Here is a 12,803-nt window from a genome sequence, read left to right as displayed (position 1 = left end):
CAGAAATGCTTAACAATACATCTGAAGCAGAAATGTTCTTAGGATCTAATTCCAAGGTTTCCATGGACATTGACAATGATAAAATTGGTGATCAAGAAAAGATTTATCTTCCCAATCGAAAGTGATCGGCCAAGTTCAAACTGTTTGATCGCATGGTTAAGAGAAAGACTCGTTCTGAGATCATTCCCATTGTTGACCCCAATATGTCCATTGGTTTTTACTACCAATTAAAGGGACATCGGAAATGAATCTGCCCCAAAATACTTGAAAGATCTTGAAGATAGTAAGGTCAATTTGTGTGACTCTACTTCAGGTACATCCATTATCTAACTCAAGTATAATATCCTATTCTTATAATATTAATACATGATGTGATGATCACATTTTGATGGTATTGCAGGATCTGAAAGAATGAAGGAAGCTTAAGCAAAAGTGAGCTAAATCTAATTGTGGAAAATGGACTTTAGTCGCATGGTTTGATGGTCAGAATTTGGAGCTACTACCAAGGAGTATAAATAAATTTATAAATTGCTATTACTCTTCAGAAATGTCTAGAAATATAGTTTTATGCATCATAAGGACAAGTTCCAATTTTTTAAGAAATAAAATGACGTTTTGGTTTATGAAGTTACCTTATTTTATATTTCCTTGCAATAAGATTAATGAAAGTGTTGGTTATGTTTCAAATAATAGCAATATTAATTATGGGTTTGATTCTTCTTGAACGTGCTTGTAGCATTTTCATGTTTGATCAAGTGAAAAAAAATCTCATCACCAAGTTTCAATTCAACAGAAACTTGGAGTCATACAATTCGAATTGCATGATGCATGATAATCTTGTTCATTGGAAAATTATGAAATTCTTTGTTCATATGTTTATGTGATGTAAGTGAAGGATTAACGGATCTAGTACATGTTGATATGGACTCTTTAAATCCACCACAAGGGACGATACCTTTATTCATCCTGATTTACTAATGCTTCAACAAATATGATTATGTATATAAGGTTAAACAAAATTCTAATACTTTTATAAGGGTTCAAAGAGTAGCAGAATGAATAGAAGAATCTATTAGGTAGAAAGATAAATGATTATCCAATCTGAAAAGAAAGGAGACTACTTTAGTATCATGTTTTATGATCATCTTGGGAATTGTGGAATTGTATCACAATTAATCCTCAAAAAAATCTTAGTGTAATTGTATGATTGAGAAGAGGAATCGAATGTTGTGGGAAATGGTTCGATCATAAATGAGTCATACTTTGTTCCAATCAAGTTTTAGAGCCATGCTTGGGTAACTATGAATCGTATCTTCAAACTAAAAATGTTGATAATACATCATAATATGTGGGGTAATAATTCTTTCTCACTCTAACACATTTAGAATTGGAGTTGCGATGTTTTTGATGATTGAGAAACAAAAGATAAACTAAGTCATACTATATGAAGTGTTTCTTGTCGGGAATCCGCACAAACTTTTGAATATTTGTTTTAGCTCGTAGAGGAATTTTCCTCGAGAGAAAAATCATATGTTAAGAAGTCAATGGGAGTCATGTTGATCTTGATCTTGCAAGAGTAAACTAACAATGATCCTTTTAGTTAGCACTAGCACGCGACCTAAGGTTGAATGACTTGTTGTATTTAATTGACATATTTTTATTTCTATGCACTTCCAGTTGATTTGGCGATACTTATGAGTGCTATGTTCTTCATTTAACTGCAAAAGCAAAGCACGTTGGTCAGTGAAAGTACACTGATCAGTATGGGTGAGCCGCTAACAACATGGAAGGACATGAGGCCATTGTGCTGCCAAAAGGAAAGAAATTAAAATAATGAAGTTCAGTCCATGAAGGAAAGATGAATTTGAATTTGGTTTATCCTAAACCTTGTCGTATGACTGTAAATTGGAAAAAAAAAAGTCCCACATGGATAGTAACGTATGCACCTTCAAATCTAAGTGGCAAATGCTTCACTCTAATTCATGTTAATGGTTATGAGGAAAAACTTTCACGAATAGATTTTAAAGATATGATAAAGATCAATATGGACATTGGTTGTGTTAATTGCATTCTCAAATTCACAATATGATTACAACATTCCTCTTTAAATTTTGAATTGTGAGGAATGGCAAGGAATTGTTTGAACTTTTAAAGATATATCTATCAGTCTGGAAAGGTTTAAACATACACACATGGTATCCAAATAAGGTGTATAAGCTTAAAAAGTCTAGTTAGAGACTTATCAAAGCATCGTCTAACAGAAATATACACTTATGTAAGAAAGTCAAAGGGTATTGATTTCTAGAAGTCCATTTGATTTCTATGTACATGTCAAAGATAGTGGGAGCATAATTGGTGTGCTAGTATTGCATGTTGGCAATACTATTCATAGGTAACAATGTCACTAATTTTCAAACTGCAAAGTTTGGAATTGTTTCGCTATGGTGGACTTAAGGGAGAGGGCACTCATACTTCATTCAGTCTAAAGGTTTTGATTGAATGGGTTAGTAGAACTTAGTCAAAGACATATAGGAATATCATGTTGAAATGTTTCAACATAAGAGATTTGATATATGGAAATATTATATCAAGAGATTGAACAAATATCAAGTCTTTATGTAGGACATAATGAATCGAGCCCCATATGCTTCGGATATAGGATCGATCACATGTGCTATAAAATTCGCTTATTCTGATTTTTTAAATGCCTTTAGCATTAATGAAAAGGATTAGTATTTTGTGTGACTAAAGTTGTTAAATAACTGTTAAGAACATTCTAAGGTTTTACCAAAGACTAGCTTATGTAGACAATTAGAAGTATGATATTATTAGTAAGGACCATAGTGACACGTTTTGGATTAAGATGATTTTTGGTCATAATTGATGGTCATATGGAAATATGGAAATGTTTTCATAATGGAAGATGCTTGTAGAATCTACATATGAGTTAGAAACTTTAATATAAGAGAAGTGTTTAAGGAGTGTACCTTGAATTTGAGATTTCATAACCATTGAATTATTTCTAGTAATAAGGTCTAATGGAACATTTTGTAATATCGAAGGCTCAGTCTTTGTAACTTTAGAACCCTGACATCATAGAAAGACAATGCATGTAAAGATGAAATTTCACTATATCTTAGATAACGATAAGAATTTGGAATTGTGGAATAAGCATCATTGGTGTAATTTCCAGTTGATATGTTCACGAAGGAAGGACCATAGAGAGGCATAATACATATGTTTATAATATTGCATGACTGGTGTTGTTTAATTTAAGTGGTTAGTTGATTATTAGAAACATTATATAGTAAATAAATTTGTAATTGTTATGGTGATTAAATAATAAGGATTTATTTATATTTAATGAGTATGATACAATAGTTAATTAATTTATTATTGTGTTTTAATTTGCATGTTTTACTCTCCTAAGTAATTTAATTATTATTCAAAATTCCGTAGTCGCTCATAATTTTAAAAGTAAGTAGTGAATTAAGACTGTCATTAATCGATTGTAGATTGTCCATAGGGATTGGACATTGCATACATATTGTTGCAATACTTATGAGTAATTGGAAAAAGGAATTTAAGTATTAGATAAACCAACGCTTAGATATTACTTCATGGATTTAATCACAAGTAGTTCTAAGACAATGATATCTTCTATTCTTTAAATAGAGATATATAAGTCATAATTTGCAAATCGTTTGTGCATTAGTTTACACCAACGTATCTCGTAACTGGGTGTTATAAAGTGTAATTCCACGCATGATTTGATGAGTAAAATGTATGATTATATAGTCAAGTTTTATTCATTCCTTTTGCCTTAATAGGAAAAGCGATATCTATGGGGCCCCTTGTGATTTGAGTTGATCTATAAGAATCAGGCCTGGTCCATATTGAATTGAAGTGCCTAATTTAGTAGTCTGAATTTGATCACAAATCTATAAATCGCAAAAAAGAACAAAATAAACAAGAGGTTGATCATTTAATCCATGAATCTATTCATACGATATCTTGTAGAATGAAAGAATAGTTGATCACTTATCTTAGGGCCAACGTTTGATTTGAATCAGAGTTCGATAATGGCTTTGGGAAAGCAATCTTTACTGTTTAGTTCAGGGTTATACTTGCAATTGTAGTTATAAACCTATCCAAGTGGGAGACTATTGGATTAAGGTTAAGCTCATAACCGAATTGGTATACTCTTGTAATTATAAGCAAAGTCGTTTTTAGGTTGCCCTCATGACTAGAAACTTCAGCAAAATAAGACAATCATGAAACAACAGTTTAACCAAATTCATTCAATTTGTCAAGAATGTTGGTTGCGGCAAGGTTTAATATTTCTTGTTTCTGAGAGGTCGGAAGCTTTTGTAAATTGGTTGCTTCTTAAAGGATATTATCTTTCAATAAATTGAGGTTAGACATTTGGATTTTGCAAAGACATATAACCCTCAATCTAGAAAGTTTTGGTATTATGAAACAGACTTTGGCTTGAATCTAATTTTAAATTTTTGATGTTTCCACCCATGAAAGTTTATGTGTGACACATAGTGAAAACACCAAAATAAATTTTGTTGTTGACTGTTGCCCATAAAAGTTGGAGAATATGTCTTGTCATATTAATAAAATCTTCAACGATTTGATGTTTAACAGAATGCATGTAATTAGTTATGTATGCATGTTGAAAATAATGGACGAACATTGTTAATAAATGGGGCATTTATGTATGTAACATCCGAATTCTTAAAGGTATTTGAATTTAATGTATTTTGGATTTCGGGTGGGACCACATCGTGGTGAAGGCATCCCATGAGATAGTGATGGTTGATGTATCACATATCTTAAATGAACGCCACGGTGTGGTAACCTATGGCCATGGTGTGATGACTGTTTAATGACAAACCCAAATATATTGGGTTTACACCCCTATTTAAGGAAATGTGATGGCTATGGTTGCTCATCCTCAGCCTCCATTACACTCTCTCAACCTCCAAGCAAACCCTAACCTCCATTTTTTCTCTTTAAGCCTTTTGTGTTGATTTTTGGGGATTAGAGGAAAAAGAAGGTGTCATTTGGACTTGGATTCAGCAAGAAACTCTTCTCATCATCTTGTTGTGCATCTTTTATACTCTTGTAAGTCCTCATTCTAAGTTTCTGGGTTTTTGTGCAAAGATCTAGGTTTCTATGCCTTATTCTTCATGTTGGTACTCATTAGAGTGTTGGGATTCCATAAAGTTGCTAACTTTATGGATCCTTAGAGTCCCTTTGTGGTTAGGAGTGCTGGATCTAGAGTTTTATAGAGTTTTGAACTCTTGCATGAAATTTTGGCCCCTTTTACTCTATTTGAACTAGCTTGAGCTTAATACATGCGTTGGACATGCATGTCTATAAAACAATGATTTTTATGGTTCATTGGATGATAGAATGGCATCTGGAAAAATTGAATGGTTGGTTTTATGGATTAAGAGCTTATTGGATTAAGCTGCTCTGAACAGTCCCCACGGCGTGACGAATGGGTCACCACGACGTGACGGATGACTGTCTTGCAACTGTTTTGTCCTGTAGTCCCCACGGCGTGGTTAAGTTAACTTTTGACCAGGATTTTGACCAAGATTGTCCTAATGGTATTTTGGGTATTTTGAGTTGTAGTTTGAGACTAGGCCGTTGTTTGTTGTATAGGTGATTTGTAGAGTTAGTAGTTGGAGTTGTGATCTGTTCAGCTATCCTTTTCAGACTTTGAGGTGAGTTTTCCTCACTATACTTGTAGGTCAAAGTCACCAATGCCGGTCCACTAGATTTTGTACCCTGGTATATTAGATTGAAGCTATGTTGATTATATGATAGATTTGTAGATCCGTATGATTACCTAAGTATGCGTTAGATTGGTAGATCTGTATGATTAGATGTGTATTGGCACTACTACAAAAACAACCTTTTACGACCCGCAATGCATGTCGTAAAATGCTCAGACGACACGCAAATATGTGTCAATGAAGGCCCTGTCATAGCGAAAGACGACACACTTTTGCACGTCATCTATTTACGACACACATTTACGACGAGCAATTACGACACGCATTTACGAAAGAGTTTCTACATAAGTTGTAGGTAACCAAAAATGACGGAAATCAAGAAATCTAAATTGTACCTTTAGCGCGATTAGGGTAGAGTTGGCCATGACGAGTTAGATCCATCATTACCTACAAGAGACCTAGGGGAAGCCGATCACCTCTATCCATTTGCCAAAAGTGAATCGTCTTCACGTAAGTTTTCACCACTTTCTCCGGATCTTGCCACTCAACCAAACCAGGGATGCCGGGAAGGAAATGGACATCACTCTTCACCTCATACTCGTGGATGTGCCACATCAGATTTTATGAATCTGGAAAGGTTAAGAACAATTTTTCTATTACGATGTATTCATGTCCGGTTAATCGGGCGTTGGCGTCTTGACAATCATAGATCAATCACTATCTCATTTCCTCGTTTTGATGGCGACGGAGACGACGACATGGATGGAAGGGAGATATCAGAGAACAAAATAAAGAGACAAGGAGGGGGAGAGAGGAGAGTCGAATGAGTGTTTTGAGTGTTCTTCAAAATAAGCCCTAGAAATTATTCCTGTGATTTTGTAAAAAGAAACACGCATTTGATTAAAAATTATAAAGCGATGTTCGTAGAGGACACACATTTAAGATAAAAGTGCCATCCATGTTTATAATTTTTTTTATTGGACACTAATTTTAGGGCACGCACAAATACGTGTCCTCTATCCTTGAAATTTTGAAGAGCTGACATATTTTTTAGGGCACATAAAAAATGTGTATCGTAAATCAGTGTGTTCCATTGTTTGCGCGTCATTACAGGGATGTTTTCTAGTAGTGTGGTTATTGATTGTTATTGGATATGTCGGCATGTTATGGTTTGTTGGGTTGAGGCGGTCTTGCTTTGTGCTGAAGTCCAAGATACCCGGGGCGGTCCAGATAGACTGAAGGCATGCGAGGCAGTCTAGTCAGGCTGAAGGCCCGGAGAGCGGTCCAAACAGGGTGTAGGCCTTGCAAGGTAGTCCATTCAGGTTGAAGGCTCATATATGCATGTTGTTATTTTCTTTGGTTGTGTGTGGTACCTTGGGGGAACTCACTAAGCTTTGGCTTACATTTTAAGTTTTATGTTTCTGGTACTTTAGATGATCGTGGGAAAGCAAATGCATGATCGTGAAAATCCTTTTGGTTTTATGATATTTGGTTTTGGGATACTCTGATTCTAGATTATTATCCTTGGGAACTATGTTTCGTAAACAATTGTGGTTTTTGGTTGGGTTTTAAAAATGAAAAGTTTGCTTTGATTTCTGGGATGTTACGAGTTGTTTTTAGAGTCCTGGTTTGAGAGAATTGGATGAGCATTCGTGTGAATCCAGACTCAAACTAAGGATCTATAAAATTTTTCAAAATGGTTTTCAATTTTTTTCACAAGTAACCAAGGAAGGATGAGATGTGTACGGTTTTCCAGAGTAAGAAAGTATACCCCAAATTACCCAAATTGTTATTTTTTGATGATATTTATGATAAAAATGCATGCTAGTGATAGGCTAAGGATCTTTAGGAACAACATGATAGATTTGCCTGATGTATGATGCTTGGTAGCCTAGGAAAACTTCTTATATGAAATTGACATCATTAATGTAGTTGCTTAGTGTGTGCATCATAGTTGTACAACTAAGATTCTATAGCCTGAGAATGTTTAGTTTAGCCTTATTTCATGTTATGTTTTTGGTTGTGGAAGTTTCATGAGAGGGTGTGTGAGCAGTCGGCCAGATGAGGAGTGATTAGCCACTCTTGAGAGATTGAATATAGGATTGTATGTGTATCCTAGTTATGGGTTTGTTTCTGGTAGTTTGTGATGATCCATTAAGACAAATACGGGTAGGTGTGGAAGGTAGTATGGGCTCATACTACTAAAAGCATAGGACCCATATGCATAGCAAGGAAGTCACAAACCCTGAGGGTTCAGCCTCTTTGTGATGATTTTAATAGTATGATTTGGGGCATTTCTGATATATTTTGATTCATTTTCAGTATGGTGTTCACGAGAGGATCTGGTTCTAGTGTTGGTGGGCAGGATAGTCCGGGATTGATAGATGATGACATCCGCGAGTTGATCACTATAAAGGTAGCTTCTTCTGTTTGAGGTTCCATCTCTGGGGTATTTTGGGTCTATCAAGACTTCTCTGATCGAGTTTTTTGATGAGCGGTATGTCATTGTGACCGAGTTTGATGTTTTTGCAGCTACCGCGACTGTTGCTGCTGCGGGGATTCAGGGGGGGATCATTCTAGTATCAGGACTTTAGTAACACGAAGCCCCATGAGTTTGACGGGTTCAAGGACCTAATGTTGGATAAGGTGTCTAAGTCCATAACTATTTCAAGTATGTACTTGACCCGACCCGGCATGGTCCATTTGGGTTGCATGGCACCATGCAATTGGATAGACTAAATGAGAGAAATAACACTTGTGGTTTATTAATATATTATAAGTTCTAATATATTAACAATATTATTTAATTAGTTTCATCAAGAATTAATTTAGAATTAATTAAGTGATCAATTTGTAACTAATTAAATATATGGGTTGATTATGTAAATCATCCATAACTTATATAGTGGGCTAAGAGGCTCCTTGGATAATCTAGTTGGGTTAAATCCATTGGATGCTCCATGGAGGCTCCATGGGAGTTACAAACCCATCGGTCATGGAAATGAAGAGTCATGACACATTAGGGTTTACATGGTGTAACCCTAGATGTGTCAACACTATATAAAGCTCATGTTTCTCCCAAAATCGGCTACACATGCATGCTTGAGGGCTAGAGCCGATTTTTAGAGTGTTATACTTTCTCTCCAAGTTTACTCCATAGCATTTGGTGTTGTGTGAAGCATTTGAGGCATCACAATTGGGGTGCTAGGTTCACAAGGTTTCAAGGATCAAAATCAACAACAACTCTATCTTTCATTCAAGTTAAAATTGTTCCCCATGTATGCTAGATAGGATCATAACCTTGGAAATCAACTTTGCATGATAATTAGACAAACATAGATCCAAGGTTATTAGGGTTGCATGCACACTTAGGAAGTGTTAGAATGCTCAAAACCCATCACCTAATTGTGGCGATGAGGTGGTTGTCTAATGCGGAGGGTTGTTTCTTCACATGTTCATGCCTGGATGACCAGAAGGTCAAGTGTGCCCTGAACCTTCTTCGATTGGGTGTGAAGGATTGGTGGAAACTGGTGACTGGTTCCTACACTCTTGAGCAGAGGACTGTTGTAACCTGGGAGCAGTTCTTGGAGATGTTTCACATGCGGTATGTACCTCTGGTGGATAGGGAGAGATTGGATCAGGAGTACTTGGACTTGAGGCAGACAACTAAGACGGTGATGGAGATCACCAAGATGTTCACAGATAGGGCTCTTTTCTGCCCTGAGTTTGCTGCTAGAGAGCGGGTCTAGATGACTCGGTATTTGAGCATGCTCAAGAGGGATATCCAACAATTTATGGCTTCACAACGATACAATACCCTCATTGAGATTCAGGATGCTATGAGGAGGTGAGAGATTGAGATTGAGATCTAGACGAGAGAGCAACGCCAGGCTCCGGTTCAGTCCCAGCCTGCAGCGAAGCAGTTCAAGCCTGCTGATTCACGATCAGGAGGTCAAAGGGGCTGCACTTGTGGAAAGTGCATCAAGGTTAATGAGGGTGTTTGTCGATCTTTTTCTTCGGGATGCCATAAATATGGCAAGGAGGGGCAATATGCGAGGATTGTCGCGAGCAAACCCCGGTACTAAGCACCAGTTTCTGTTACCATTGTGATCAGGTGGGCCATGTGATGGCCTAGTGTCCCTTGCTTGCTGCCAGGCCGGTGTAGGCTCTAGACCTGACTACTTTGAGGATCACGGATGGACGCCAGGGTAGGGCGGAGCCCCCGAGGGCTCGAGGACGTGCTTTCCGTCTCACAGCAGAGGAGGCGAGGGCGGTGTCGGACGTCGTTACTGGTATGTTTTCATTTATTATTATGTCAACTATTTTATGATATGCTTATGTTTATGATTTTTCTAAGGACCTTCTTAGCGAAGTCTTTGCCTGCTCTTGTGCTTTTTGACTCAGGTGCGAGTTGGTCTTTTGTGTCTCAGTCTTTCAATAGGAGTTTTGATATGAACTTGGGAGATTTAGAGTGTCCATTGCGAATTTATATGGCCAAAAAATACGTGGTTTTGGTATCGAGATTTTATCGAGGTTGTGTTTTGGAGATTTTCGGGGTGTCTTATTCGATTGACCTAATCCCTATCCCCATGGGGGATGTGTGCATGATAGTAGGGATGGACTGATTGAGTAGGTTTGGTGCGATGATTAATTGTGAGGGTCAGTGGGTGGTAGTTTGAATCTTGTTGGAGGAGAACTAATTATTTATGGAGAGGGTATCAGAGTTGGATCGGCCTTCTGTTCCGCTACCAGGTATCGTCAATATTTACAGCTTGGGTGTATGGGTTATCTCGCATATGTAGTGGACACCCATATTCGGAAGGAGGCTTCGGATGTTCTTATGGTCAGGGAGTTCCCAGATGTGTTTCCAAAGGAATTACCCGGTGTGCCTCCTGAGAGACAAGTTGAGTTCTGGATTGATTTGATTCCAGGTGCGGCCCTAATTGTTAAGGTGCCATATAGATTAGCACCTCCAGAGATGTAGGAATTGTCCTCTCAGCTTCAGGAGCTGATGGGCAAGCAATTTATCAGACTTAGCAGTTCGCCTTAGGGAGCACTGATTCTGTTTTTGAAAAAGAAGGATGGTTCGCACCGCACGTATATTGATTATTAGGAGTTGAACAAGTTGATGGTGAAGAACCGTTACCCACTCGTACAGATTGATGATCTCTTCGATCAGCTGCAAGGTGCATCTTGTTTCTCCAAGATCGATTTGAGGTCAGGGTATCATCATATAAGGGTTAGAGAGGAGGATTGTAACATCTCCAATAATCACAATAAATTTAAACGTTTTAAAATGATCCTTTTACTAATAAAAGTGTTTACAAAACCATTGTTTCCAAAAATATTATTTAAAATTAGAGTCTCCCAAGATCAACAACATAAAAATCCAAGATGTGCACAGTCACGCCTTCGCCTTCCCGCGATCATCAGAAGTGCCTGAAACAATAAACTAAACTGTAAGCCAAAGCTTAGTGAGATTCCCCTAAAGTACCACCACATAAAACATATCAAACAACAACATGCATACATGAGCGTTCAGCCTGACTAAACCGCCTTGCAGGGCCTACAACCTATCTGGACTGCTCCCGAGCCTTCGGCATGACTGGTCTGCCTCGCAGGGCCTACAGCCTATCCGTACCGCTCGTCGGGCCTTCGGCTTGACCGGACCGCCTCGCAGGGCCTACAACCTATGCGGACCGCCCTGGATATCTTGGCCTTCAGCACAAAGCAGAATCGCCTCAACCCAACCAACCATAACATGTTTACATACACATAACAGATAACATATAATCAGGCAACAGACAAACAGCCAAATCTACAGGTCACTATCACATGCTAACATCTTATATACTAGGATACCGATCTAACATATCTATACAACATAATAACATACTATCATATAATAGGATATCCAATCCAATGGGCCGACCTTGGTGCCTTCGATCCAAAAGTACATTAGGAAAACTCACCTCCCAATATGAACATAGCTGATGAGGTCCCGACTCTGAATCTCATCTTTGACATCCACTTATCCATCCAAATGACCAATTCTCAAACACAATCCAAGATACCCAAAATACCCTCAAGTCAAACTGGGACACCCTTGGTCAAAGTTAAATTCAAACTGGTTAAAATCAACAAGTCAATCGAGTCAACCCAGTCGATTTAACTCAGCCTAGTCCACTCGGGGCGCATACGTGGGGTGTTCTCCAGAAATACGCGAGGCGTACTCGATCATTGACCACCGTCGGGGAGGTTGACCACATACGTGCTGTGTACTCATATTATGGGGGCCTACACCCAGTTTCCCAAAAACACATTAAGAGCTTAATGTGTTATGTTCTCATCTCTAACTTCCAGATCTAAGGCTAAAATACCATAGAGTGTCATAAAGTTTACAACTTTATGACTTTGTGTGTCCATTAAGTGCCCAATACTCCAATGTACAACATCTTAATGCATTAAGACCCTCTAAAGAATGCATGGAGAAAAACTAACCAACAAAACTACATTTTTATGAATCAAGACCCTCCCTAAGGTCTAAAAGGACGACTTATTGGGTCAAGAACATGCCACACTCAAGAATCACCACTTTGGGACCAAAAAGTGTCTTAATAGAGCAAAAGTATAGATCTACAAAATGGAGTGATCAAGATGCGAACTTTTTACCTTCTAGAGGTTGCTATCAAGGAAGAAATCATAGATCCAAGGTGCTTCCTAATTCCAAGCTCTTCACACCACACTCTTCTCTTTCAAGAACACTTCTAAACACTCAAATGGGTTTCAAAAAGGCACTGTTTCACTTAGGCTTTTCTTGGGGTCGTTCTCACAGAGGGAGGCTGAAGAAGGAAGGGGACATAAGGTTATAATGACGTTTATATAGGGCTAAACCCTAGAAATTAGGGTCTGGAGATCCTGTGTGTACGCCATGCGATCCGAACTAAAAGTCGACTCATTTAGGTGACTTCCTTTCCATACTATCCTCAACCCAATCTTAATGAAAATCACGCACCCTGACCAATAACGAATCCTTGGCCTGCTAAGAAT

The sequence above is a fragment of the Lactuca serriola genome, chromosome 5 (genome assembly GCF_051521515.1).
Source record: "Lactuca serriola cultivar US96UC23 chromosome 5, Lser_US96UC23_V15, whole genome shotgun sequence".
NCBI classification, from domain to species: Eukaryota; Viridiplantae; Streptophyta; class Magnoliopsida; order Asterales; family Asteraceae; genus Lactuca; species Lactuca serriola.
This window is presented reverse-complemented; position numbering follows the sequence as displayed.